This window comes from Aulostomus chinensis, chromosome 20 (genome assembly GCF_037954235.1).
Source record: "Aulostomus chinensis isolate RoL2024-O1b breed Wild chromosome 20, RoL_Achi_v1.0, whole genome shotgun sequence".
NCBI lineage: Eukaryota > Metazoa > Chordata > Actinopteri > Syngnathiformes > Aulostomidae > Aulostomus > Aulostomus chinensis.
Genome location: NC_141339.1, coordinates 5472612 through 5495425, shown reverse-complemented (window position 1 = coordinate 5495425; position 22814 = coordinate 5472612). Strand labels below are relative to the sequence as shown.

The 22814-nt window shown below is 49.7% G+C and overlaps 33 non-coding genes across 33 annotated transcripts; 9 read left to right on the top strand and 24 right to left on the bottom strand.

Annotated features, from left to right (window-relative positions):
* Nucleotides 1-532: 532 nt before the first annotated feature.
* On the bottom strand, nucleotides 533-605 carry trnav-aac (transfer RNA valine (anticodon AAC)). The gene has a single exon. It is a non-coding gene; the product is annotated as a tRNA-Val (tRNA).
* Nucleotides 606-735: 130 nt separating this feature from the next.
* On the top strand, nucleotides 736-807 carry trnaa-ggc (transfer RNA alanine (anticodon GGC)). Its single transcript has one exon. It is a non-coding gene; the product is annotated as a tRNA-Ala (tRNA).
* A 211-nt stretch (nucleotides 808-1018) lies between these two features.
* On the bottom strand, nucleotides 1019-1091 carry trnav-uac (transfer RNA valine (anticodon UAC)). Its single transcript has one exon. It is a non-coding gene; the product is annotated as a tRNA-Val (tRNA).
* Nucleotides 1092-2173: 1082 nt separating this feature from the next.
* On the bottom strand, nucleotides 2174-2246 carry trnav-cac (transfer RNA valine (anticodon CAC)). Its single transcript has one exon. It is a non-coding gene; the product is annotated as a tRNA-Val (tRNA).
* A 130-nt stretch (nucleotides 2247-2376) lies between these two features.
* Nucleotides 2377-2448, top strand: trnad-guc (transfer RNA aspartic acid (anticodon GUC)). Its single transcript has one exon. It is a non-coding gene; the product is annotated as a tRNA-Asp (tRNA).
* Nucleotides 2449-2659: 211 nt separating this feature from the next.
* On the bottom strand, nucleotides 2660-2732 carry trnav-uac (transfer RNA valine (anticodon UAC)). The gene has a single exon. It is a non-coding gene; the product is annotated as a tRNA-Val (tRNA).
* Nucleotides 2733-3814: 1082 nt separating this feature from the next.
* trnav-cac (transfer RNA valine (anticodon CAC)) lies at nucleotides 3815-3887 on the bottom strand. Its single transcript has one exon. It is a non-coding gene; the product is annotated as a tRNA-Val (tRNA).
* A 1563-nt stretch (nucleotides 3888-5450) lies between these two features.
* On the bottom strand, nucleotides 5451-5523 carry trnav-aac (transfer RNA valine (anticodon AAC)). Its single transcript has one exon. It is a non-coding gene; the product is annotated as a tRNA-Val (tRNA).
* A 1566-nt stretch (nucleotides 5524-7089) lies between these two features.
* On the bottom strand, nucleotides 7090-7162 carry trnav-cac (transfer RNA valine (anticodon CAC)). The gene has a single exon. It is a non-coding gene; the product is annotated as a tRNA-Val (tRNA).
* Nucleotides 7163-7292: 130 nt separating this feature from the next.
* trnad-guc (transfer RNA aspartic acid (anticodon GUC)) lies at nucleotides 7293-7364 on the top strand. The gene has a single exon. It is a non-coding gene; the product is annotated as a tRNA-Asp (tRNA).
* Nucleotides 7365-8729: 1365 nt separating this feature from the next.
* trnav-aac (transfer RNA valine (anticodon AAC)) lies at nucleotides 8730-8802 on the bottom strand. Its single transcript has one exon. It is a non-coding gene; the product is annotated as a tRNA-Val (tRNA).
* A 130-nt stretch (nucleotides 8803-8932) lies between these two features.
* On the top strand, nucleotides 8933-9004 carry trnad-guc (transfer RNA aspartic acid (anticodon GUC)). The gene has a single exon. It is a non-coding gene; the product is annotated as a tRNA-Asp (tRNA).
* A 210-nt stretch (nucleotides 9005-9214) lies between these two features.
* trnav-uac (transfer RNA valine (anticodon UAC)) lies at nucleotides 9215-9287 on the bottom strand. The gene has a single exon. It is a non-coding gene; the product is annotated as a tRNA-Val (tRNA).
* Nucleotides 9288-10369: 1082 nt separating this feature from the next.
* Nucleotides 10370-10442, bottom strand: trnav-cac (transfer RNA valine (anticodon CAC)). The gene has a single exon. It is a non-coding gene; the product is annotated as a tRNA-Val (tRNA).
* Nucleotides 10443-10572: 130 nt separating this feature from the next.
* On the top strand, nucleotides 10573-10644 carry trnad-guc (transfer RNA aspartic acid (anticodon GUC)). Its single transcript has one exon. It is a non-coding gene; the product is annotated as a tRNA-Asp (tRNA).
* A 210-nt stretch (nucleotides 10645-10854) lies between these two features.
* trnav-uac (transfer RNA valine (anticodon UAC)) lies at nucleotides 10855-10927 on the bottom strand. Its single transcript has one exon. It is a non-coding gene; the product is annotated as a tRNA-Val (tRNA).
* Nucleotides 10928-12008: 1081 nt separating this feature from the next.
* On the bottom strand, nucleotides 12009-12081 carry trnav-aac (transfer RNA valine (anticodon AAC)). Its single transcript has one exon. It is a non-coding gene; the product is annotated as a tRNA-Val (tRNA).
* A 412-nt stretch (nucleotides 12082-12493) lies between these two features.
* Nucleotides 12494-12566, bottom strand: trnav-uac (transfer RNA valine (anticodon UAC)). The gene has a single exon. It is a non-coding gene; the product is annotated as a tRNA-Val (tRNA).
* Nucleotides 12567-13647: 1081 nt separating this feature from the next.
* trnav-cac (transfer RNA valine (anticodon CAC)) lies at nucleotides 13648-13720 on the bottom strand. The gene has a single exon. It is a non-coding gene; the product is annotated as a tRNA-Val (tRNA).
* A 412-nt stretch (nucleotides 13721-14132) lies between these two features.
* trnav-uac (transfer RNA valine (anticodon UAC)) lies at nucleotides 14133-14205 on the bottom strand. The gene has a single exon. It is a non-coding gene; the product is annotated as a tRNA-Val (tRNA).
* A 1087-nt stretch (nucleotides 14206-15292) lies between these two features.
* Nucleotides 15293-15365, bottom strand: trnav-cac (transfer RNA valine (anticodon CAC)). The gene has a single exon. It is a non-coding gene; the product is annotated as a tRNA-Val (tRNA).
* A 130-nt stretch (nucleotides 15366-15495) lies between these two features.
* trnad-guc (transfer RNA aspartic acid (anticodon GUC)) lies at nucleotides 15496-15567 on the top strand. Its single transcript has one exon. It is a non-coding gene; the product is annotated as a tRNA-Asp (tRNA).
* Nucleotides 15568-15777: 210 nt separating this feature from the next.
* Nucleotides 15778-15850, bottom strand: trnav-uac (transfer RNA valine (anticodon UAC)). The gene has a single exon. It is a non-coding gene; the product is annotated as a tRNA-Val (tRNA).
* Nucleotides 15851-16929: 1079 nt separating this feature from the next.
* Nucleotides 16930-17002, bottom strand: trnav-aac (transfer RNA valine (anticodon AAC)). The gene has a single exon. It is a non-coding gene; the product is annotated as a tRNA-Val (tRNA).
* A 130-nt stretch (nucleotides 17003-17132) lies between these two features.
* trnad-guc (transfer RNA aspartic acid (anticodon GUC)) lies at nucleotides 17133-17204 on the top strand. The gene has a single exon. It is a non-coding gene; the product is annotated as a tRNA-Asp (tRNA).
* A 207-nt stretch (nucleotides 17205-17411) lies between these two features.
* On the bottom strand, nucleotides 17412-17484 carry trnav-uac (transfer RNA valine (anticodon UAC)). Its single transcript has one exon. It is a non-coding gene; the product is annotated as a tRNA-Val (tRNA).
* Nucleotides 17485-18566: 1082 nt separating this feature from the next.
* On the bottom strand, nucleotides 18567-18639 carry trnav-cac (transfer RNA valine (anticodon CAC)). The gene has a single exon. It is a non-coding gene; the product is annotated as a tRNA-Val (tRNA).
* A 130-nt stretch (nucleotides 18640-18769) lies between these two features.
* Nucleotides 18770-18841, top strand: trnad-guc (transfer RNA aspartic acid (anticodon GUC)). Its single transcript has one exon. It is a non-coding gene; the product is annotated as a tRNA-Asp (tRNA).
* A 210-nt stretch (nucleotides 18842-19051) lies between these two features.
* Nucleotides 19052-19124, bottom strand: trnav-uac (transfer RNA valine (anticodon UAC)). Its single transcript has one exon. It is a non-coding gene; the product is annotated as a tRNA-Val (tRNA).
* Nucleotides 19125-20203: 1079 nt separating this feature from the next.
* Nucleotides 20204-20276, bottom strand: trnav-cac (transfer RNA valine (anticodon CAC)). The gene has a single exon. It is a non-coding gene; the product is annotated as a tRNA-Val (tRNA).
* Nucleotides 20277-20406: 130 nt separating this feature from the next.
* trnad-guc (transfer RNA aspartic acid (anticodon GUC)) lies at nucleotides 20407-20478 on the top strand. The gene has a single exon. It is a non-coding gene; the product is annotated as a tRNA-Asp (tRNA).
* A 210-nt stretch (nucleotides 20479-20688) lies between these two features.
* trnav-uac (transfer RNA valine (anticodon UAC)) lies at nucleotides 20689-20761 on the bottom strand. Its single transcript has one exon. It is a non-coding gene; the product is annotated as a tRNA-Val (tRNA).
* A 1060-nt stretch (nucleotides 20762-21821) lies between these two features.
* On the bottom strand, nucleotides 21822-21894 carry trnav-aac (transfer RNA valine (anticodon AAC)). The gene has a single exon. It is a non-coding gene; the product is annotated as a tRNA-Val (tRNA).
* Between the last annotated feature and the right edge of the window lie 920 nt (nucleotides 21895-22814).

Below are 22814 nucleotides of genomic sequence, written 5' to 3'. Positions count from 1 at the left end.
CCACTTTTTTGGTGTGGGGTTGACTCCTTGCGATTACGCGTCACAGGGCAGGCTTACGGGCCGGAGTGTTCTGCTCTGTCTTTATCCACCTTCCACCTTCGCATTCATCTGTCCTGCCACCTCCTCCTGCCCATTTCTCTTCCCTTTTAACCATGTCATGGGACGTCACGCTCACTCGTGTATGTCTCTGCTCCAGTCACCGGATGACATCCGCCACTTATACATGAATCTCGTCCATGAGGCTTTTTTTCACGTGAGATTACAATCTTGGCAGGACAGGCTGAGACTATGAAACATAGAAGTAACTAAAATGGGACCCTAAAAAAATGAACCTGCACTTTTATTTCAAGCGCAATTTTGAGACAGCAGTCAGAATGAACTCTGTGCTGGCGACTTGCCTCTCTCCATTGTTGGTCAATCAACCATTTATTTGCCAGACCTCAATATCTCCTTAACAGTTTCTGGGCATTTGGTTGAGTTAGTCAAAGTCTGATTTGACCAATGACTTTGTGCAAATGTGAGGGAGGGAAGCTGTTTCCACCCCGTTTCGAATCGGGGACCTTTTGCGTGTTAGGCAAACGTGATGACCACTACACTATGGAAACTGCAAAAGGTAAGCGAATGTCCATGTGGGTGACTTTTAAGGCCTTTTCTTGGTCAAGCCTCCACGAAGTCGGCGTGCCACTTGCTTTTTCTGCTGTGGCGAGCAGCGCTGGACCACATGACAAACAGTGCTCCTCGTTAGTATAGTGGACAGTATCTCCGCCTGGCACGCGGAAGACCGGGGTTTGATTCCCCGATGGGGAGTAGGCAGTTTTCTGTCAGCTGCTACTTGGTCAAAAGTGACACGAACCCAAGATGGGCGCTGCGACTGACACTTCCCATATCCTGTCATTGCGAATCTACAGCACGTGTCCTCGTCTTTGCATACTGTTAAAATGGCTTTTGTGCTTCTTCCGTGAGACTTGAACAATTTGAAGCTTTTTCCTTCTCTTGGCGCGAACAAGTAAAACTCTGCTGTTTCCACCCAGGTTCAAACTGGGGACCTTGCGCGTGTAAAGCGAACGTGATGACCACTACTCTATGGAAACAGGTCAAAGCAGGTCCTTGTCTACCCTCACGGATTAGCCTATATGTTTAGAATCACCATACGCTGCGTCCCCAATGCCTTGATCGCATACCTACAACTCCAAATACGAAACATAGTCACTTTCTCTGAAGCGGTGAGCACAGGCTTCCCTGCTGAGGCCACTGATAGAACTTGTCACTTGAGCGGTCAGAGGGTCCCAAATTCCATGGAGGATATTAAAGTGGTGGAGGTTGTTTCATGTTCTTTTGAACCGAGGAACTGGATTGTCTTCGGGCTACAGACCCTTTCAGGGCAACCGAAGGACAAGTGGTCAAGGGGCAATGTCCAGGCAAAGCAGGACTCAGCAAGGCCTGATGAACAGTCATGCAGAAACATGAGTAGCCTCTCTCAGAAGAGGGATGTTGCTGGACCTTCCATGTCCCTGGGCTGGTTCTCTTCCCATGGGACGACACAGACTTGCTTAAGGGGGGTTGCCTTCCCGCACAGCGTCAGCAACCAAACAACACTCCCCGAGACTGGTTGGACTCTCTTGTTTTGCCCCAGGGTTAGAACCACTTTTTTGGTGTGGGGTTGACTCCTTGCGATTACGCGTCACGGGGCAGGCTTACGGGCCGGAGTGTTCTGCTCTGTCTTTATCCACCTTCCACCTTCGCATTCATCTGTCCTGCCACCTCCTTCTGCCCATTTCTCTTCCCTTTTAACCATGTCATGGGACGTCACGCTCACTCGTGTATGTCTCTGCTCCAGTCACCGGATGACATCCGCCACTTATACATGAATCTCGTCCATGAGGCTTTCTTTCACGTGAGATTACAATCTTGGCAGGACAGGCTGAGACTATGAAACATAGAAGTAACTAAAATGGGACCCTAAAAAAATGAACCTGCACTTTCATTTCAAGCGCAATTTTGAGACAGCAGTCAGAATGAGCTCTGTGCTGGCGACTTGCCTTGCTCCATTGTTGGTCAATAAACCATTTATTTACCAGACCTCAATATCTCTTTAACAGTTTCTGGGCATTTGGTTGAGGGAGTCAAAGTCTGATTTGACCAATGACTTTGTGCAAATGTGAGGGACGGAAGATGTTTCCACCCGGTTTCGAACCGGGGACCTTTTGCGTGTGAGGCAAACGTGATGACCACTACACTATGGAAACTGCAAAAGGTAAGTGAATGTCCACGTGGGTGATTTGTAAGGCCTTTTCTTGGTCAAGCCTTCACGAAGTCGGCGTGACACTTGCTTTTTCAGCTGTCGGGAGGAGCGCTGGACCACATGACAAACAGTGCTCCTCGTTAGTATAGTGGACAGTATCTCCGCCTGTCACGCGGAAGACCGGGGTTTGATTCCCCGATGGGGAGTAGGCAGTTTTCTGCCAGCTGCTACTTGGTCAAAAGTGACACGAACCCAAGATGGGCGCTGCGACTGACACTTCCCATATCCTGTCATTGCGAATCTACAGCACGTGTCCTCGTCTTTGCATACTGTTAAAATGGCTTTTGTGCTTCTTCCGTGAGACTTGAACAATTTGAAGCTTTTTCCTTCTCTTGGCGCGAACAAGTAAAACTCTGCTGTTTCCACCCAGGTTCGAACTGGGGACCTTGCGCGTGTAAAGCGAACGTGATGACCACTACTCTATGGAAACAGGTCAAAGCAGGTCCTTGTCTACCCTCACGGATTAGCCTATATGTTTAGAATCACCATACGCTGCGTCCCCAATGCCTTGATCGCATACCTACAACTCCAAATACGAAACATAGTCACTTTCTCTGAAGCGGTGAGCACAGACTTCCCTGCTGAGGCCACTGATAGAACTTGTCACTTGAGCGGTCAGAGGGTCCCAAATTCCATGGAGGATATTAAAGTGGTGGAGGTTGTTTCATGTTCTTTTGAACCGAGGAACTGGATTGTCTTCGGGCTACAGACCCTTTCAGGGCAACCGAAGGACAAGTGGTCAAGGGGCAATGTCCAGGCAAAGCAGGACTCAGCAAGGCCTGATGAACAGTCATGCAGAAACATGAGTAGCCTCTCTCAGAAGAGGGATGTTGCTGGACCTTCCATGTCCCTGGGCTGGTTCTCTTCCCATGGGACGACACAGACTTGCTTAAGGGGGGTTGCCTTCCCGCACAGCGTCAGCAACCAAACAACACTCCCCGAGACTGGTTGGACTCTCTTGTTTTGCCCCAGGGTTAGAACCACTTTTTTGGTGTGGGGTTGACTCCTTGCGATTACGCGTCACGGGGCAGGCTTACGGGCCGGAGTGTTCTGCTCTGTCTTTATCCACCTTCCACCTTCGCATTCATCTGTCCTGCCACCTCCTTCTGCCCATTTCTCTTCCCTTTTAACCATGTCATGGGACGTCACGCTCACTCGTGTATGTCTCTGCTCCAGTCACCGGATGACATCCGCCACTTATACATGAATCTCGTCCATGAGGCTTTCTTTCACGTGAGATTACAATCTTGGCAGGACAGGCTGAGACTATGAAACATAGAAGTAACTAAAATGGGACCCTAAAAAAATGAACCTGCACTTTCATTTCAAGCGCAATTTTGAGACAGCAGTCAGAATGAGCTCTGTGCTGGCGACTTGCCTTGCTCCATTGTTGGTCAATAAACCATTTATTTACCAGACCTCAATATCTCTTTAACAGTTTCTGGGCATTTGGTTGAGGGAGTCAAAGTCTGATTTGACCAATGACTTTGTGCAAATGTGAGGGACGGAAGATGTTTCCACCCGGTTTCGAACCGGGGACCTTTTGCGTGTGAGGCAAACGTGATGACCACTACACTATGGAAACTGCAAAAGGTAAGTGAATGTCCACGTGGGTGATTTGTAAGGCCTTTTCTTGGTCAAGCCTTCACGAAGTCGGCGTGACACTTGCTTTTTCAGCTGTCGGGAGGAGCGCTGGACCACATGACAGGCAGTGTTCCTCGTTAGTATAGTGGACAGTATCTCCGCCTGTCACGCGCAAGACCGGGGTTCGATTCCCCGACGGGGAGTAGGCAGTTTTCTGCCACCTGCTACTTGGTCAAAAGTGACACGAACCCAAGACGGGCGCTGCGACTGACACTTACGTATCCTTTCATTGCGAATCTACAGCACGTGTCCTCGTCTTTGCATACTGTTAAAATGGCTTGTGTGCTTGGTCCGCGAGACTTGAAAATTTGGATCTTTGTCCTTTCCTTGGCGCGAACAAGTAAAACGCTGCTGTTTCCACCCAGGTTCGAACTGGGGACCTTGCGCGTGTAAAGCGAACGTGATGACCACTACACTTTGGAAAAAGGTCAAAGCAGGTCCTTGTCTACCCTCACGGATTAGCCTATATGTTTAGAATCACCATACGCTGCGTCCCCAATGCCTTGATCGCATACGTACAACTCCAAATACGAAACATAGTCACTTTCTCTGAAGCGGTGAGCACAGGCTTCCCTGCCGAGGCCACTGATAGAACTTGTCACTTGAGCGGTCAGAGGGTCCCAAATTCCATGGAGGATATTAAAGTGGTGGAGGTTGTTTCATGTTCTTTTGAACCTAAGAGCTGGATTGTCTTCGGGCTACAGCCCCTTTCAGGGCAACCGAAAGAAAAGTGGTCAAGGGGCAATGTCCAGGCAAAGCAGGACTCAGCAAGGCCTGATGGACAGTCATGCAGAAACATGAGTAGCCTCTCTCAGAAGAGGGATGTTGCTACACTTTCCATGTCCCTGGGCTGGTTCTCCCCATGGGACGACACAGACTTGCTTTGGGGGGTTGCCTTCCCGCACAGCGTCAGCAACCAAACAACACTCCGCGAGAGTGGTTGGATTCTCTTTTTTTGCCCCAGGGCGAGAACCACTTTTTTGGTGTGGGGTTGACTCCTTGCGATTACGCGTCACAGGGCAGGCTTACGGGCCGGAGTGTTCTGCTCTGTCTTTATCCACCTTCCACCTTCGCATTCATCTGTCCTGCCACCTCCTCCTGCCCATTTCTCTTCCCTTTTAACCATGTCATGGGAAGTCACGCTCACTCGTGTATGTCTCTGCTCCAGTCACCGGATGACATCCGCCACTTATACATGAATCTCGTCCATGAGGCTTTTTTTCACGTGAGATTACAATCTTGGCAGGACAGGCTGAGACTATGAAACATAGAAGTAACTAAAATGGGACCCTAAAAAAATGAACCTGCACTTTCATTTCAAGCGCAATTTTGAGACAGCAGTCAGAATGAGCTCTGTGCTGGCGACTTGCCTCTCTCCATTGTTGGTCAATCAACCATTTATTTGCCAGACCTCAATATCTCCTTAACAGTTTCTGGGCATTTGGTTGAGGGAGTCAAAGTCTGATTTGACCAATGACTTTGTGCAAATGTGAGGGACGGAAGATGTTTCCACCCGGTTTCGAACCGGGGACCTTTTGCGTGTTAGGCAAACGTGATGACCACTACACTATGGAAACTGCAAAAGGTAATCGAATGTCCATGTGGGTGACTTTTAAGGCCTTTTCTTGGTCAAGCCTCCACGAAGTCGGCGTGCCACTTGCTTTTTCAGCTGTGGCGAGCAGCGCTGGACCACGTGACAAACAGTGCTCCTCGTTAGTATAGTGGACAGTATCTCCGCCTGTCACGCGGAAGACCGGGGTTTGATTCCCCAACGGGGAGTAGGCAGTTTTCTGCCACCTGCTACTTGGTCAAAAGTGACACGAACCCAAGACGGGCGCTGCGACTGACACTTACGTATCCTTTCATTGCGAATCTACAGCACGTGTCCTCCTCTTTGCATACTGTTAAAATGGCTTGTGTGCTTGGTCCGCGAGACTTGAAAATTTGGATCTTTGTCCTTTCCTTGGCGCGAACAAGTAAAACGCTGCTGTTTCCACCCAGGTTCGAACTGGGGACCTTGCGCGTGTAAAGCGAACGTGATGACCACTACACTTTGGAAAAAGGTCAAAGCAGGTCCTTGTCTACCCTCACGGATTAGCCTATATGTTTAGAATCACCATACGCTGCGTCCCCAATGCCTTGATCGCATACGTACAACTCCAAATACGAAACATAGTCACTTTCTCTGAAGCGGTGAGCACAGGCTTCCCTGCCGAGGCCACTGATAGAACTTGTCACTTGAGCGGTCAGAGGGTCCCAAATTCCATGGAGGATATTAAAGTGGTGGAGGTTGTTTCATGTTCTTTTGAACCTAAGAGCTGGATTGTCTTCGGGCTACAGCCCCTTTCAGGGCAACCGAAAGAAAAGTGGTCAAGGGGCAATGTCCAGGCAAAGCAGGACTCAGCAAGGCCTGATGGACAGTCATGCAGAAACATGAGTAGCCTCTCTCAGAAGAGGGATGTTGCTGGACCTTCCATGTCCCTGGGCTGGTTCTCTTCCCATGGGACGACACAGACTTGCTTAAGGGGGGTTGCCTTCCCGCACAGCGTCAGCAACCAAACAACACTCCCCGAGACTGGTTGGACTCTCTTGTTTTGCCCCAGGGTTAGAACCACTTTTTTGGTGGGGGGTTGACTCCTTGCGATTACGCGTCACGGGGCAGGCTTACGGGCCGGAGTGTTCTGCTCTGTCTTTATCCACCTTCCACCTTCGCATTCATCTGTCCTGCCACCTCCTCCTGCCCATTTCTCTTCCCTTTTAACCATGTCATGGGACGTCACGCTCACTCGTGTATGTCTCTGCTCCAGTCACCGGATGACATCCGCCACTTATACATGAATCTCGTCCATGAGGCTTTTTTTCACTTGAGATTACAATCTTGGCAGGACAGGCTGAGACTATGAAACATAGAAGTAACTAAAATGGGACCCTAAAAAAATGAACCTGCACTTTCATTTCAAGTGCAATTTTGAGACAGCAGTCAGAATGAGCTCTGTGCTGGCGACTTGCCTCTCTCCATTGTTGGTCAATCAACCATTTATTTGCCAGACCTCAATATCTCCTTAACAGTTTCTGGGCATTTGGTTGAGGGAGTCAAAGTCTGATTTGACCAATGACTTTGTGCAAATGTGAGGGACGGAAGATGTTTCCACCCGGTTTCGAACCGGGGACCTTTTGCGTGTGAAGCAAACGTGATGACCACTACACTATGGAAACTGCAAAAGTTAATCGAATGTCCATGTGGGTGACTTTTAAGGCCTTCTCTTGGTCAAGCCTCCACGAAGTCGGCGTGCCACTTGCTTTTTCAGCTGTGGCGAGCAGCGCTGGACCACGTGACAAACAGTGCTCCTCGTTAGTATAGTGGACAGTATCTCCGCCTGTCACGCGGAAGACCGGGGTTCGATTCCCCGACGGGGAGTAGGCAGTTTTCTGCCACCTGCTACTTGGTCGAAAGTGACACGAACCCAAGACGGGCGCTGCGACTGACACTTACGTATCCTTTCATTGCGAATCTACAGCACGTGTCCTCGTCTTTGCATACTGTTAAAATGGCTTGTGTGCTTGGTTCGCGAGACTTGAACGATTTGGATCTTTGTCCTTTTCTTGGCGCGAACAAGTAAAACTCTGCTGTTTCCACCTAGGTTCGAACTGGGGACCTTGCGCGTGTAAAGCGAACGTGATGACCACTACTCTATGGAAACAGGTCAAAGCTGGTCCTTGTCTACCCTCACGGATTAGCCTATATGTTTAGAATCACCATACGCTGCGTCCCCAATGCCTTGATCGCATACGTACAACTCCAAATACGAAACATAGTCACTTTCTCTGAATCGGTGAGCACAGGCTTCCCTGCCGAGGCCACTGATAGAACTTGTCACTTGAGCGGTCAGAGGGTCCCAAATTCCATGGAGGATATTAAAGCGGTGGAGGTTGTTTCATGTTCTTTTGAACCGAGGAACTGGATTGTCTTCGGGCTACAGACCCTTTCAGGGCAACCGAAGGACAAGTGGTCAAGGGGCAATGTCCAGGCAAAGCAGGACTCAGCAAGGCCTGATGAACAGTCATGCAGAAACATGAGTAGCCTCTCTCAGAAGAGGGATGTTGCTGGACCTTCCATGTCCCTGGGCTGGTTCTCTTCCCATGGGACGACACAGACTTGCTTAAGGGGGGTTGCCTTCCCGCACAGCGTCAGCAACCAAACAACACTCCCCGAGACTGGTTGGACTCTCTTGTTTTGCCCCAGGGTTACAACCACTTTTTTGGTGTGGGGTTGACTCCTTGCGATTACGCGTCACGGGGCAGGCTTACGGGCCGGAGTGTTCTGCTCTGTCTTTATCCACCTTCCACCTTCGCATTCATCTGTCCTGCCACCTCCTCCTGCCCATTTCTCTTCCCTTTTAACCATGTCATGGGACGTCACGCTCACTCGTGTATGTCTCTGCTCCAGTCACCGGATGACATCCGCCACTTATACATGAATCTCGTCTATGAGGCTTTCTTTCACGTGAGATTACAATCTTGGCAGGACAGGCTGAGACTATGAAACATAGAAGTAACTAAAATGGGACCCTAAAAAAATGAACCTGCACTTTCATTTCAAGCGCAATTTTGAGACAGCAGTCAGAATGAGCTCTGTGCTGGCGACTTGCCTCTCTCCATTGTTGGTCAATCAACCATTTATTTGCCAGACCTCAATATCTCCTTAACAGTTTCTGGGCATTTGGTTGAGGGAGTCAAAGTCTGATTTGACCAATGACTTTGTGCAAATGTGAGGGACGGAAGATGTTTCCACCCGGTTTCAAACCGGGGACCTTTTGCGTGTTAGGCAAACGTGATGACCACTACACTATGGAAACTGCAAAAGGTAATCGAATGTCCATGTGGGTGACTTTTAAGGCCTTTTCTTGGTCAAGCCTCCACGAAGTCGGCGTGCCACTTGCTTTTTCAGCTGTGGCGAGCAGCGCTGGACCACGTGACAAACAGTGCTCCTCGTTAGTATAGTGGACAGTATCTCCGCCTGTCACGCGGAAGACCGGGGTTCGATTCCCCGACGGGGAGTAGGCAGTTTTCTGCCAGCTGCTACTTGGTCAAAAGTGACACGAACCCAAGATGGGCGCTGCGACTGACACTTCCATATCCTGTCATTGCGAATCTACAGCACGTGTCCTCGTCTTTGCATACTGTTAAAAGGGCTTGTGTGCTTGTTCCGTGAGACTTGAACAATTTGAAGCTTTTTCCTTCTCTTGGCGCGAAAAAGTCAAACTCTGCTGTTTCCACCCAGGTTCGAACTGGGGACCTTGCGCGTGTAAAGCAAACGTGATGACCACTACTCTATGGAAACAGGTCAAAGCTGGTCCTTGTCTACCCTCACGGATTAGCCTATATGTTTAGAATCACCATACGCTGCGTCCCCAATGCCTTGATCGCATACGTACAACTCCAAATACGAAACATAGTCACTTTCTCTGAATCGGTGAGCACAGGCTTCCCTGCCGAGGCCACTGATAGAACTTGTCACTTGAGCGGTCAGAGGGTCCCAAATTCCATGGAGGATATTAAAGCGGTGGAGGTTGTTTCATGTTCTTTTGAACCGAGGAACTGGATTGTCTTCGGGCTACAGCCCCTTTCAGGGCAACCGAAGGACAAGTGGTCAAGGGGCAATGTCCAGGCAAAGCAGGACTCAGCAAGGCCTGATGAACAGTCATGCAGAAACATGAGTAGCCTCTCTCAGAAGAGGGATGTTGCTGGACCTTCCATGTCCCTGGGCTGGTTCTCTTCCCATGGGACGACACAGACTTGCTTAAGGGGGGTTGCCTTCCCGCACAGCGTCAGCAACCAAACAACACTCCCCGAGACTGGTTGGACTCTCTTGTTTTGCCCCAGGGTTAGAACCACTTTTTTGGTGGGGGGTTGACTCCTTGCGATTACGCGTCACGGGGCAGGCTTACGGGCCGGAGTGTTCTGCTCTGTCTTTATCCACCTTCCACCTTCGCATTCATCTGTCCTGCCACCTCCTCCTGCCCATTTCTCTTCCCTTTTAACCATGTCATGGGACGTCACGCTCACTCGTGTATGTCTCTGCTCCAGTCACCGGATGACATCCGCCACTTATACATGAATCTCGTCCATGAGGCTTTCTTTCACGTGAGATTACAATCTTGGCAGGACAGGCTGAGACTATGAAACATAGAAGTAACTAAAATGGGACCCTAAAAAAATGAACCTGCACTTTCATTTCAAGCGCAATTTTGAGACAGCAGTCAGAATGAGCTCTGTGCTGGCGACTTGCCTTGCTCCATTGTTGGTCAATAAACCATTTATTTACCAGACCTCAATATCTCTTTAACAGTTTCTGGGCATTTGGTTGAGGGAGTCAAAGTCTGATTTGACCAATGACTTTGTGCAAATGTGAGGGACGGAAGATGTTTCCACCCGGTTTCGAACCGGGGACCTTTTGCGTGTGAGGCAAACGTGATGACCACTACACTATGGAAACTGCAAAAGGTAATGGAATGTCCATGTGGGTGACTTTTAAGGCCTTTTCTTGGTCAAGCCTCCACGAAGTCGGCGTGCCACTTGCTTTTTCAGCTGTGGCGAGCAGCGCTGGACCACGTGACAAACAGTGCTCCTCGTTAGTATAGTGGATAGTATCTCCGCCTGTCACGCGGAAGACCGGGGTTCGACTCCCTGACGGGGAGTAGGCAGTTTTCTGCCAGCTGCTACTTGGTCAAAAGTGACACGAACCCAAGATGGGCGCTGCGACTGACACTTCCATATCCTGTCATTGCGAATCTACAGCACGTGTCCTCGTCTTTGCATACTGTTAAAAGGGCTTGTGTGCTTGTTCTGTGAGACTTGAACAATTTGAAGCTTTTTCCTTCTCTTGGCGCGAACAAGTAAAACTCTGCTGTTTCCACCCAGGTTCGAACTGGGGACCTTGCGCGTGTAAAGCGAACGTGATGACCACTACTCTATGGAAACAGGTCAAAGCAGGTCCTTGTCTACCCTCACGGATTAGCCTATATGTTTAGAATCACCATACGCTGCGTCCCCAATGCCTTGATCGCATACGTACAACTCCAAATACGAAACATAGTCACTTTCTCTGAAGCGGTGAGCACAGGCTTCCCTGCCGAGGCCACTGATAGAACTTGTCACTTGAGCGGTCAGAGGGTCCCAAATTCCATGGAGGATATTAAAGTGGTGGAGGTTGTTTCATGTTCTTTTGAACCTAGGAGCTGGATTGTCTTCGGGCTACAGCCCCTTTCAGGGCAACCGAAGGAAAAGTGGTCAAGGGGCAATGTCCAGGCAAAGCAGGACTCAGCAAGGCCTGATGGACAGTCATGCAGAAACATGAGTAGCCTCTCTCAGAAGAGGGATGTTGCTACACTTTCCATGTCCCTGGGCTGGTTCTCTCCCCATGGGACGACACAGACTTGCTTTGGGGGGTTGCCTTCCCGCACAGCGTCAGCAACCAAACAACACTCCGCGAGAGTGGTTGGATTCTCTTTTTTTGCCCCAGGGCGAGAACCACTTTTTTGGTGTGGGGTTGATTCCTTGCGATTACGCGTCACAGGGCAGGCTTACGGGCCGGAGTGTTCTGCTCTGTCTTTATCCACCTTCCACCTTCGCATTCATCTGTCCTGCCACCTCCTCCTGCCCATTTCTCTTCCCTTTTAACCATGTCATGGGACGTCACGCTCACTCGTGTATGTCTCTGCTCCAGTCACCGGATGACATCCGCCACTTATACATGAATCTCGTCCATGAGGCTTTTTTTCACGTGAGATTACAATCTTGGCAGGACAGGCTGAGACTATGAAACATAGAAGTAACTAAAATGGGACCCTAAAAAAATGAACCTGCACTTTCATTTCAAGCGCAATTTTGAGACAGCAGTCAGAATGAGCTCTGTGCTGGCGACTTGCCTCTCTCCATTGTTGGTCAATCAACCATTTATTTGCCAGACCTCAATATCTCCTTAACAGTTTCTGGGCATTTGGTTGAGGGAGTCAAAGTCTGATTTGACCAATGACTTTGTGCAAATGTGAGGGACGGAAGATGTTTCCACCGGGTTTCGAACCGGGGACCTTTTGCGTGTTAGGCAAACGTGATGACCACTACACTATGGAAACTGCAAAAGGTAATCGAATGTCCATGTGGGTGACTTTTAAGGCCTTTTCTTGGTCAAGCCTCCACGAAGTCGGCGTGCCACTTGCTTTTTCAGCTGTGGCGAGCAGCGCTGGACCACGTGACAAACAGTGCTCCTCGTTAGTATAGTGGACAGTATCTCCGCCTGTCACGCGGAAGACCGGGGTTTGATTCCCCAACGGGGAGTAGGCAGTTTTCTGCCAGCTGCTACTTGGTCAAAAGTGACACGAACCCAAGATGGGCGCTGCGACTGACACTTCCATATCCTGTCATTGCGAATCTACAGCACGTGTCCTTGTCTTTGCATACTGTTAAAAGGGCTTGTGTGCTTGTTCAGTGAGACTTGAACAATTTGAAGCTTTTTCCTTCTCTTGGCGCGAACAAGTAAAACTCTGCTGTTTCCACCCAGGTTCGAACTGGGGACCTTGCGCGTGTAAAGCGAACGTGATGACCACTACTCTATGGAAACAGGTCAAAGCTGGTCCTTGTCTACCCTCACGGATTAGCCTATATGTTTAGAATCACCATACGCTGCGTCCCCAATGCCTTGATCGCATACCTACAACTCCAAATACGAAACATAGTCACTTTCTCTGAATCGGTGAGCACAGGCTTCCCTGCCGAGGCCACTGATAGAACTTGTCACTTGAGCGGTCAGAGGGTCCCAAATTCCATGGAGGATATTAAAGCGGTGGAGGTTGTTTCATGTTCTTTTGAACCGAGGAACTGGATTGTCTTCGGGCTACAGACCCTTTCAGGGCAACCGAAGGACAAGTGGTCAAGGGGCAATGTCCAGGCAAAGCGGGACTCAGCAAGGCCTGATGAACAGTCATGCAGAAACATGAGTAGCCTCTCTCAGAAGAGGGATGTTGCTGGACCTTCCATGTCCCTGGGCTGGTTCCCTTCCCATGGGACGACACAGACTTGCTTTGGGGGGTTGCCTTCCCGCACAGCGTCAGCAACCAAACAACACTCCCCGAGACTGGTTGGACTCTCTTGTTTTGCCCCAGGGTTAGAACCAATTTTTTGGTGGGGGGTTGACTCCTTGCGATTACGCGTCACGGGGCAGGCTTACGGGCCGGAGTGTTCTGCTCTGTCTTTATCTACCTTCCACCTTCGCATTCATCTGTCCTGCCACCTCCTCCTGCCCATTTCTCTTCCCTTTTAACCATGTCATGGGACGTCACGCTCACTCGTGTATGTCTCTGCTCCAGTCACCGGATGACATCCGCCACTTATACATGAATCTCGTCCATGAGGCTTTCTTTCACGTGAGATTACAATCTTGGCAGGACAGGCTGAGACTATGAAACATAGAAGTAACTAAAATGGGACCCTAAAAAAATGAACCTGCACTTTCATTTCAAGCGCAATTTTGAGACAGCAGTCAGAATGAGCTCTGTGCTGGCGACTTGCCTTGCTCCATTGTTGGTCAATAAACCATTTATTTACCAGACCTCAATATCTCTTTAACAGTTTCTGGGCATTTGGTTGAGGGAGTCAAAGTCTGATTTGACCAATGACTTTGTGCAAATGTGAGGGACGGAAGATGTTTCCACCCGGTTTCGAACCGGGGACCTTTTGCGTGTGAGGCAAACGTGATGACCACTACACTATGGAAACTGCAAAAGGTAATCGAATGTCCATGTGGGTGACTTTTAAGGCCTTTTCTTGGTCAAGCCTCCACGAAGTCGGCGTGCCACTTGCTTTTTCAGCTGTGGCGAGCAGCGCTGGACCACGTGACAAACAGTGCTCCTCGTTAGTATAGTGGATAGTATCTCCGCCTGTCACGTGCAAGACCGGGGTTCGATTCCCCGATGGGGAGTAGGCAGTTTTCTGCCACCTGCTACTTGGTCAAAAGTGACACGAACCCAAGACGGGCGCTGCGACTGACACTTACGTATCCTTTCATTGCGAATCTACAGCACGTGTCCTCGTCTTTGCATACTGTTAAAATGGCTTGTGTGCTTGGTCCGCGAGACTTGAACGATTTGGATCTTTGTCCTTTTTTTGGCGCGAACAAGTAAAACTCTGCTGTTTCCACCCAGGTTCGAAATGGGGACCTTGCGCGTGTAAAGCGAACGTGATGACCACTACACTATGGAAACAGGTCAAAGAAGGTCCTTGTCTACCCTCACGGATTAGCCTATATGTTTAGAATCACCATACGCTGCGTCCCCAATGCCTTGATCGCATACGTACAACTCCAAATACGAAACATAGTCACTTTCTCTGAAGCGGTGAGCACAGGCTTCCCTGCCGAGGCCACTGATAGAACTTGTCACTTGAGCGGTCAGAGGGTCCCAAATTCCATGGAGGATATTAAAGTGGTGGAGGTTGTTTCATGTTCTTTTGAACCTAGGAGCTGGATTGTCTTCGGGCTACAGCCCCTTTCAGGGCAACCGAAGGAAAAGTGGTCAAGGGGCAATGTCCAGGCAAAGCAGGACTCAGCAAGGCCTGATGGACAGTCATGCAGAAACATGAGTAGCCTCTCTCAGAAGAGGGATGTTGCTACACTTTCCATGTCCCTGGGCTGGTTCTCCCCATGGGACGACACAGACTTGCTTTGGGGGGTTGCCTTCCCGCACAGCGTCAGCAACCAAACAACACTCCGCGAGAGTGGTTGGATTCTCTTTTTTTGCCCCAGGGCGAGAACCACTTTTTTGGTGTGGGGTTGATTCCTTGCGATTACGCGTCACGGGGCAGGCTTACGGGCCAGAGTGTTCTGCTCTGTCTTTATCCACCTTCCACCTTCGCATTCATCTTTCCTGCCACCTCCTCCTGCCCATTTCTCTTCCCTTTTAACCATGTCATGGGACGTCACGCTCACTCGTGTATGTCTCTGCTCCAGTCACCGGATGACATCCGCCACTTATACATGAATCTCGTCCATGAGGCTTTTTTTCACGTGAGATTACAATCTTGGCAGGACAGGCTGAGACTATGAAACATAGAAGTAACTAAAATGGGACCCTAAAAAAATGGATCTGCGCTTTCATTTCAAGCGCAATTCTGAAACAGCACTCAGAATGAGCTCTGTGCTTATGGGCTGGCGACTTGCCTTGCTCCATTGTTGGTCAATAAACCATTTATTTACCAGACCTCAATATCTCTTTAACAGTTTCTGGGCATTTGGTTGAGGGAGTCAAAGTCTGATTTGACCAATGACTTTGTGCAAATGTGAGGGACGGAAGATGTTTCCACCCGGTTTCGAACCGGGGACCTTTTGCGTGTGAGGCAAACGTGATGACCACTACACTATGGAAACTGCAAAAGGTAAATGAATGTCCACGTGGGTGATTTGTAAGGCCTTTTCTTGGTCAAGCCTTCACGAAGTCGGCGTGACACTTGCTTTTTCAGCTGTGGGGAGGAGCGCTGGACCACATGACAAGCAGTGCTCCTCGTTAGTATAGTGGACAGTATCTCCGCCTGTCACGCGGAAGACCGGGGTTCGATTCCCCGACGGGGAGTAGGCAGTTTTCTGCCAGCTGCTACTTGGTCAAAAGTGACACGAACCCAAGACGGGCGCTGCGACTGACACTTACGTATCCTTTCATTGCGAATCTACAGCACGTGTCCTCGTCTTTGCATACTGTTAAAATGGCTTGTGTGCTTGGTCTGCGAGACTTGAACGATTTGGATCTTTGTCCTTTTCATGGCGCGAACAAGTAAAACTCTGCTGTTTCCACCCAGGTTCGAACTTGGGACCTTGCGCGTGTAAAGCGAACGTGATGACCACTACACTATGGAAACAGGTCAAAGCAGGTCCTTGTCTACCCTCACGGATTAGCCTATATGTTTAGAATCACCATACGCTGCGTCCCCAATGCCTTGATCGCATACGTACAACTCCAAATACGAAACATAGTCACTTTCTCTGAAGCGGTGAGCACAGGCTTCCCTGCCGAGGCCACTGATAGAACTTGTCACTTGAGCGGTCAGAGGGTCCCAAATTCCATGGAGGATATTAAAGTGGTGGAGGTTGTTTCATGTTCTTTTGAACCTAGGAGCTGGATTGTCTTCGGGCTACAGCCCCTTTTAGGGCAACCGAAGGAAAAGTGGTCAAGGGGCAATGTCCAGGCAAAGCAGGACTCAGCAAGGCCTGATGGACAGTCATGCAGAAACATGAGTAGCCTCTCTCAGAAGAGGGATGTTGCTACACTTTCCATGTCCCTGGGCTGGTTCTCCCCATGGGACGACACAGACTTGCTTTGGGGGGTTGCCTTCCCGCACAGCGTCAGCAACCAAACAACACTCCGCGAGAGTGGTTGGATTCTCTTTTTTTGCGCCAGGGCGAGAACCACTTTTTTGGTGTGGGGTTGATTCCTTGCGATTACGCGTCACAGGGCAGGCTTACGGGCCGGAGTGTTCTGCTCTGTCTTTATCCACCTTCCACCTTCGCATTCATCTGTCCTGCCACCTCCTCCTGCCCATTTCTCTTCCCTTTTAACCATGTCATGGGACGTCACGCTCACTCGTGTATGTCTCTGCTCCAGTCACCGGATGACATCCGCCACTTATACATGAATCTCGTCCATGAGGCTTTTTTTCACGTGAGATTACAATCTTGGCAGGACAGGCTGAGACTATGAAACATAGAAGTAACTAAAATGGGACCCTAAAAAAATGAACCTGCACTTTCATTTCAAGCGCAATTTTGAGACAGCAGTCAGAATGAGCTCTGTGCTGGCGACTTGCCTCTCTCCATTGTTGGTCAATCAACCATTTATTTGCCAGACCTCAATATCTCCTTCACAGTTTCTGGGCATTTGGTTGAGGGAGTCAAAGTCTGATTTGACCAATGACTTTGTGCAAATGTGAGGGACGGAAGATGTTTCCACCCGGTTTCGAACCGGGGACCTTTTGCGTGTTAGGCAAACGTGATGACCACTACACTATGGAAACTGCAAAAGGTAATCGAATGTCCATGTGGGTGACTTTTAAGGCCTTTTCTTGGTCAAGCCTCCACGAAGTCGGCGTGCCACTTGCTTTTTCAGCTGTGGCGAGCAGCGCTGGACCACGTGACAAACAGTGCTCCTCGTTAGTATAGTGGACAGTATCTCCGCCTGTCACGCGGAAGACCGGGGTTCGATTCCCTGACGGGGAGTAGGCAGTTTTCTGCCAGCTACTACTTGGTCAGTGACACGAACCCAAGATGGACGCTGCGACTGACACTTCCATATCCTGTCATTGCGAATCTACAGCACGTGTCCTCGTCTTTGCATACTGTTAAAAGGGCTTGTGTGCTTGTTCCGTGAGACTTGAACAATTTGAAGCTTTTTCCTTCTCTTGGCGCGAACAAGTAAAACTCTGCTGTTTCCACCCAGGTTCAAACTGGGGACCTTGCGCGTGTAAAGCGAACGTGATGACCACTACTCTATGGAAACAGGTCAAAGCTGGTCCTTGTCTACCCTCACGGATTAGCCTATATGTTTAGAATCACCATACGCTGCGTCCCCAATGCCTTGATCGCATACCTACAACTCCAAATACGAAACATAGTCACTTTCTCTGAATTGGTGAGCACAGGCTTCCCTGCCGAGGCCACTGATAGAACTTGTCACTTGAGCGGTCAGAGGGTCCCAAATTCCATGGAGGATATTAAAGCGGTGGAGGTTGTTTCATGTTCTTTTGAACCGAGGAACTGGATTGTCTTCGGGCTACAGACCCTTTCAGGGCAACCGAAGGACAAGTGGTCAAGGGGCAATGTCCAGGCAAAGCAGGACTCAGCAAGGCCTGATGAACAGTCATGCAGAAACATGAGTAGCCTCTCTCAGAAGAGGGATGTTGCTGGACCTTCCATGTCCCTGGGCTGGTTCTCTTCCCATGGGACGACACAGACTTGCTTAAGGGGGGTTGCCTTCCCGCACAGCGTCAGCAACCAAACAACACTCCCCGAGACTGGTTGGACTCTCTTGTTTTGCCCCAGGGTTAGAACCACTTTTTTGGTGGGGGGTTGACTCCTTGCGATTACGCGTCACGGGGCAGGCTTACGGGCCGGAGTGTTCTGCTCTGTCTTTATCCACCTTCCACCTTCGCATTCATCTGTCCTGCCACCTCCTCCTGCCCATTTCTCTTCCCTTTTAACCATGTCATGGGACGTCACGCTCACTCGTGTATGTCTCTGCTCCAGTCACCGGATGACATCCGCCACTTATACATGAATCTCGTCCATGAGGCTTTTTTTCACGTGAGATTACAATCTTGGCAGGACAGGCTGAGACTATGAAACATAGAAGTAACTAAAATGGGACCCTAAAAAAATGAACCTGCACTTTCATTTCAAGCGCAATTTTGAGACAGCAGTCAGAATGAGCTCTTTGCTGGCGACTTGCCTTGCTCCATTGTTGGTCAATAAACCATTTATTTACCAGACCTCAATATCTCTTTAACAGTTTCTGGGCATTTGGTTGAGGGAGTCAAAGTCTGATTTGACCAATGACTTTGTGCAAATGTGAGGGACGGAAGATGTTTCCACCCGGTTTCGAACCGGGGACCTTTTGCGTGTGAGGCAAACGTGATGACCACTACACTATGGAAACTGCAAAAGGTAAATGAATGTCCACGTGGGTGATTTGTAAGGCCTTTTCTTGGTCAAGCCTTCACGAAGTCGGCGTGACACTTGCTTTTTCAGCTGTGGGGAGGAGCGCTGGACCACATGACAAGCAGTGCTCCTCGTTAGTATAGTGGACAGTATCTCCGCCTGTCACGCGGAAGACCGGGGTTCGATTCCCCGACGAGGAGTAGGCAGTTTTCTGCCAGCTGCTACTTGGTCAAAAGTGACACGAACCCAAGACGGGCGCTGCGACTGACACTTACGTATCCTTTCATTGCGAATCTACAGCACGTGTCCTCGTCTTTGCATACTGTTAAAATGGCTTGTGTGCTTGGTCTGCGAGACTTGAACGATTTGGATCTTTGTCCTTTTCATGGCGCGAACAAGTAAAACTCTGCTGTTTCCACCCAGGTTCGAACTTGGGACCTTGCGCGTGTAAAGCGAACGTGATGACCACTACACTATGGAAACAGGTCAAAGCAGGTCCTTGTCTACCCTCACGGATTAGCCTATATGTTTAGAATCACCATACGCTGCGTCCCCAATGCCTTGATCGCATACGTACAACTCCAAATACGAAACATAGTCACTTTCTCTGAAGCGGTGAGCACAGGCTTCCCTGCCGAGGCCACTGATAGAACTTGTCACTTGAGCGGTCAGAGGGTCCCAAATTCCATGGAGGATATTAAAGTGGTGGAGGTTGTTTCATGTTCTTTTGAACCTAGGAGCTGGATTGTCTTCGGGCTACAGCCCCTTTTAGGGCAACCGAAGGAAAAGTGGTCAAGGGGCAATGTCCAGGCAAAGCAGGACTCAGCAAGGCCTGATGGACAGTCATGCAGAAACATGAGTAGCCTCTCTCAGAAGAGGGATGTTGCTACACTTTCCATGTCCCTGGGCTGGTTCTCCCCATGGGACGACACAGACTTGCTTTGGGGGGTTGCCTTCCCGCACAGCGTCAGCAACCAAACAACACTCCGCGAGAGTGGTTGGATTCTCTTTTTTTGCGCCAGGGCGAGAACCACTTTTTTGGTGTGGGGTTGACTCCTTGCGATTACGCGTCACGGGGCAGGCTTACGGGCCGGAGTGTTCTGCTCTGTCTTTATCCACCTTCCACCTTCGCATTCATCTGTCCTGCCACCTCCTCCTGCCCATTTCTCTTCCCTTTTAACCATGTCATGGGACGTCACGCTCACTCGTGTATGTCTCTGCTCCAGTCACCGGATGACATCCGCCACTTATACATGAATCTCGTCCATGAGGCTTTTTTTCACGTGAGATTACAATCTTGGCAGGACAGGCTGAGACTATGAAACATAGAAGTAACTAAAATGGGACCCTAAAAAAATGAACCTGCACTTTCATTTCAAGCGCAATTTTGAGACAGCAGTCAGAATGAGCTCTGTGCTGGCGACTTGCCTTGCTCCATTGTTGGTCAATAAACCATTTATTTACCAGACCTCAATATCTCTTTAACAGTTTCTGGGCATTTGGTTGAGGGAGTCAAAGTCTGATTTGACCAATGACTTTGTGCAAATGTGAGGGACGGAAGATGTTTCCACCCGGTTTCGAACCGGGGACCTTTTGCGTGTGAGGCGAACGTGATGACCACTACACTATGGAAACTGCAAAAGGTAATCGAATGTCCATGTGGGTGACTTTTAAGGCCTTTTCTTGGTCAAGCCTCCACGAAGTCGGCGTGCCACTTGCTTTTTCAGCTGTGGCGAGCAGCGCTGGACCACGTGACAAACAGTGCTCCTCGTTAGTATAGTGGACAGTATCTCCGCCTGTCACGCGGAAGACCGGGGTTTGATTCCCCGACGGGGAGTAGGTAGTTTTCTGCCAGCTGCTACTTGGTCAAAAGTGACACGAACCCAAGACGGGCGCTGCGACTGACACTTCCATATCCTGTCATTGCGAATCTACAGCACGTGTCCTCGTCTTTGCATACTGTTAAAAGGGCTTGTGTGCTTGTTCCGTGAGACTTGAACAATTTGAAGCTTTTTCCTTCTCTTGGCGCGAACAAGTAAAACTCTGCTGTTTCCACCCAGGTTCGAACTGGGGACCTTGCGCGTGTAAAGCGAACGTGATGACCACTACACTATGGAAACAGGTCAAAGCAGGTCCTTGTCTACCCTCACGGATTTGCCTATATGTTTAGAATCACCATACGCTGCGTCCCCAATGCCTTGATCGCATACGTATAACTCCAAATACGAAACATAGTCACTTTCTCTGAAGCGGTGAGGCCACTGATAGAACTTGTCACTTGAGCGGTCAGAGGGTCCCAAATTCCATGGAGGATATTAAAGTGGTGGAGGTTGTTTCATGTTCTTTTGAACCTAGGAGCTGGATTGTCTTCGGGCTACAGCCCCTTTCAGGGCAACCGAAGGAAAAGTGGTCAAGGGGCAATGTCCAGGCAAAGCAGGACTCAGCAAGGCCTGATGGACAGTCATGCAGAAACATGAGTAGCCTCTCTCAGAAGAGGGATGTTGCTACACTTTCCATGTCCCTGGGCTGGTTCTCCCCATGGGACGACACAGACTTGCTTTGGGGGGTTGCCTTCCCGCACAGCGTCAGCAACCAAACAACACTCCGCGAGAGTGGTTGGATTCTCTTTTTTTGCCCCAGGGCGAGAACCACTTTTTTGGTGTGGGGTTGACTCCTTGCGATTACGCGTCACAGGGCAGGCTTACGGGCCGGAGTGTTCTGCTCTGTCTTTATCCACCTTCCACCTTCGCATTCATCTGTCCTGCCACCTCCTCCTGCCCATTTCTCTTCCCTTTTAACCATGTCATGGGACGTCACGCTCACTCGTGTATGTCTCTGCTCCAGTCACCGGATGACATCCGCCACTTATACATGAATCTCGTCCATGAGGCTTTTTTTCACGTGAGATTACAATCTTGGCAGGACAGGCTGAGACTATGAAACATAGAAGTAACTAAAATGGGACCCTAAAAAAATGAACCTGCACTTTCATTTCAAGCGCAATTTTGAGACAGCAGTCAGAATGAGCTCTGTGCTGGCGACTTGCCTCTCTCCATTGTTGGTCAATCAACCATTTATTTGCCAGACCTCAATATCTCCTTCACAGTTTCTGGGCATTTGGTTGAGGGAGTCAAAGTCTGATTTGACCAATGACTTTGTGCAAATGTGAGGGACGGAAGATGTTTCCACCCAGTTTCGAACCGGGGACCTTTTGCATGTTAGGCAAACGTGATAACCACTACACTATGGAAACTGCAAAAGGTAATCGAATGTCCATGTGGGTGACTTTTAAGGCCTTTTCTTGGTCAAGCCTCCACGAAGTCGGCGTGCCACTTGCTTTTTCAGCTGAGGCGAGCAGCGCTGGACCACGTGACAAACAGTGCTCCTCGTTAGTATAGTGGACAGTATCTCCGCCTGTCACGCGGAAGACCGGGTTTCGATTCCCCGACGGGGAGTAGGCAGTTTTCTGCCAGCTGCTACTTGGTCAAAAGTGACACGAACCCAAGATGGGCGCTGCGACTGACACTTCCATATCCTGTCATTGCGAATCTACAGCACGTGTCCTCATCTTTGCGTACTGTTAAAAGGGCTTGTGTGCTTGTTCCGTGAGACTTGAACAATTTTAAGCTTTTTCCTTCTCTTGGCGCGAACAAGTAAAACTCTGCTGTTTCCACCCAGGTTCGAACTGGGGACCTTGCGCGTGTAAAGCGAACGTGATGACCAATACTCTATGGAAACAGGTCAAAGCTGGTCCTTGTCTACCCTCACGGATTAGCCTATATGTTTAGAATCACCATACGCTGCGTCCCCAATGCCTTGATCGCATACCTTCAACTCCAAATACGAAACATAGTCACTTTCTCTGAATCGGTGAGCACAGGCTTCCCTGCCGAGGCTACTGATAGAACTTGTCACTTGAGCGGTCAGAGGGTCCCAAATTCCATGGAGGATATTAAAGCGGTGGAGGTTGTTTCATGTTCTTTTGAACCGAGGAACTGGATTGTCTTCGGGCTACAGACCCTTTCAGGGCAACCGAAGGACAAGTGGTCAAGGGGCAATGTCAAGGCAAAGCAGGACTCAGCAAGGCCTGATGAACAGTCATGCAGAAACATGAGTAGCCTCTCTCAGAAGAGGGATGTTGCTGGACCTTCCATGTCCCTGGGCTGGTTCTCT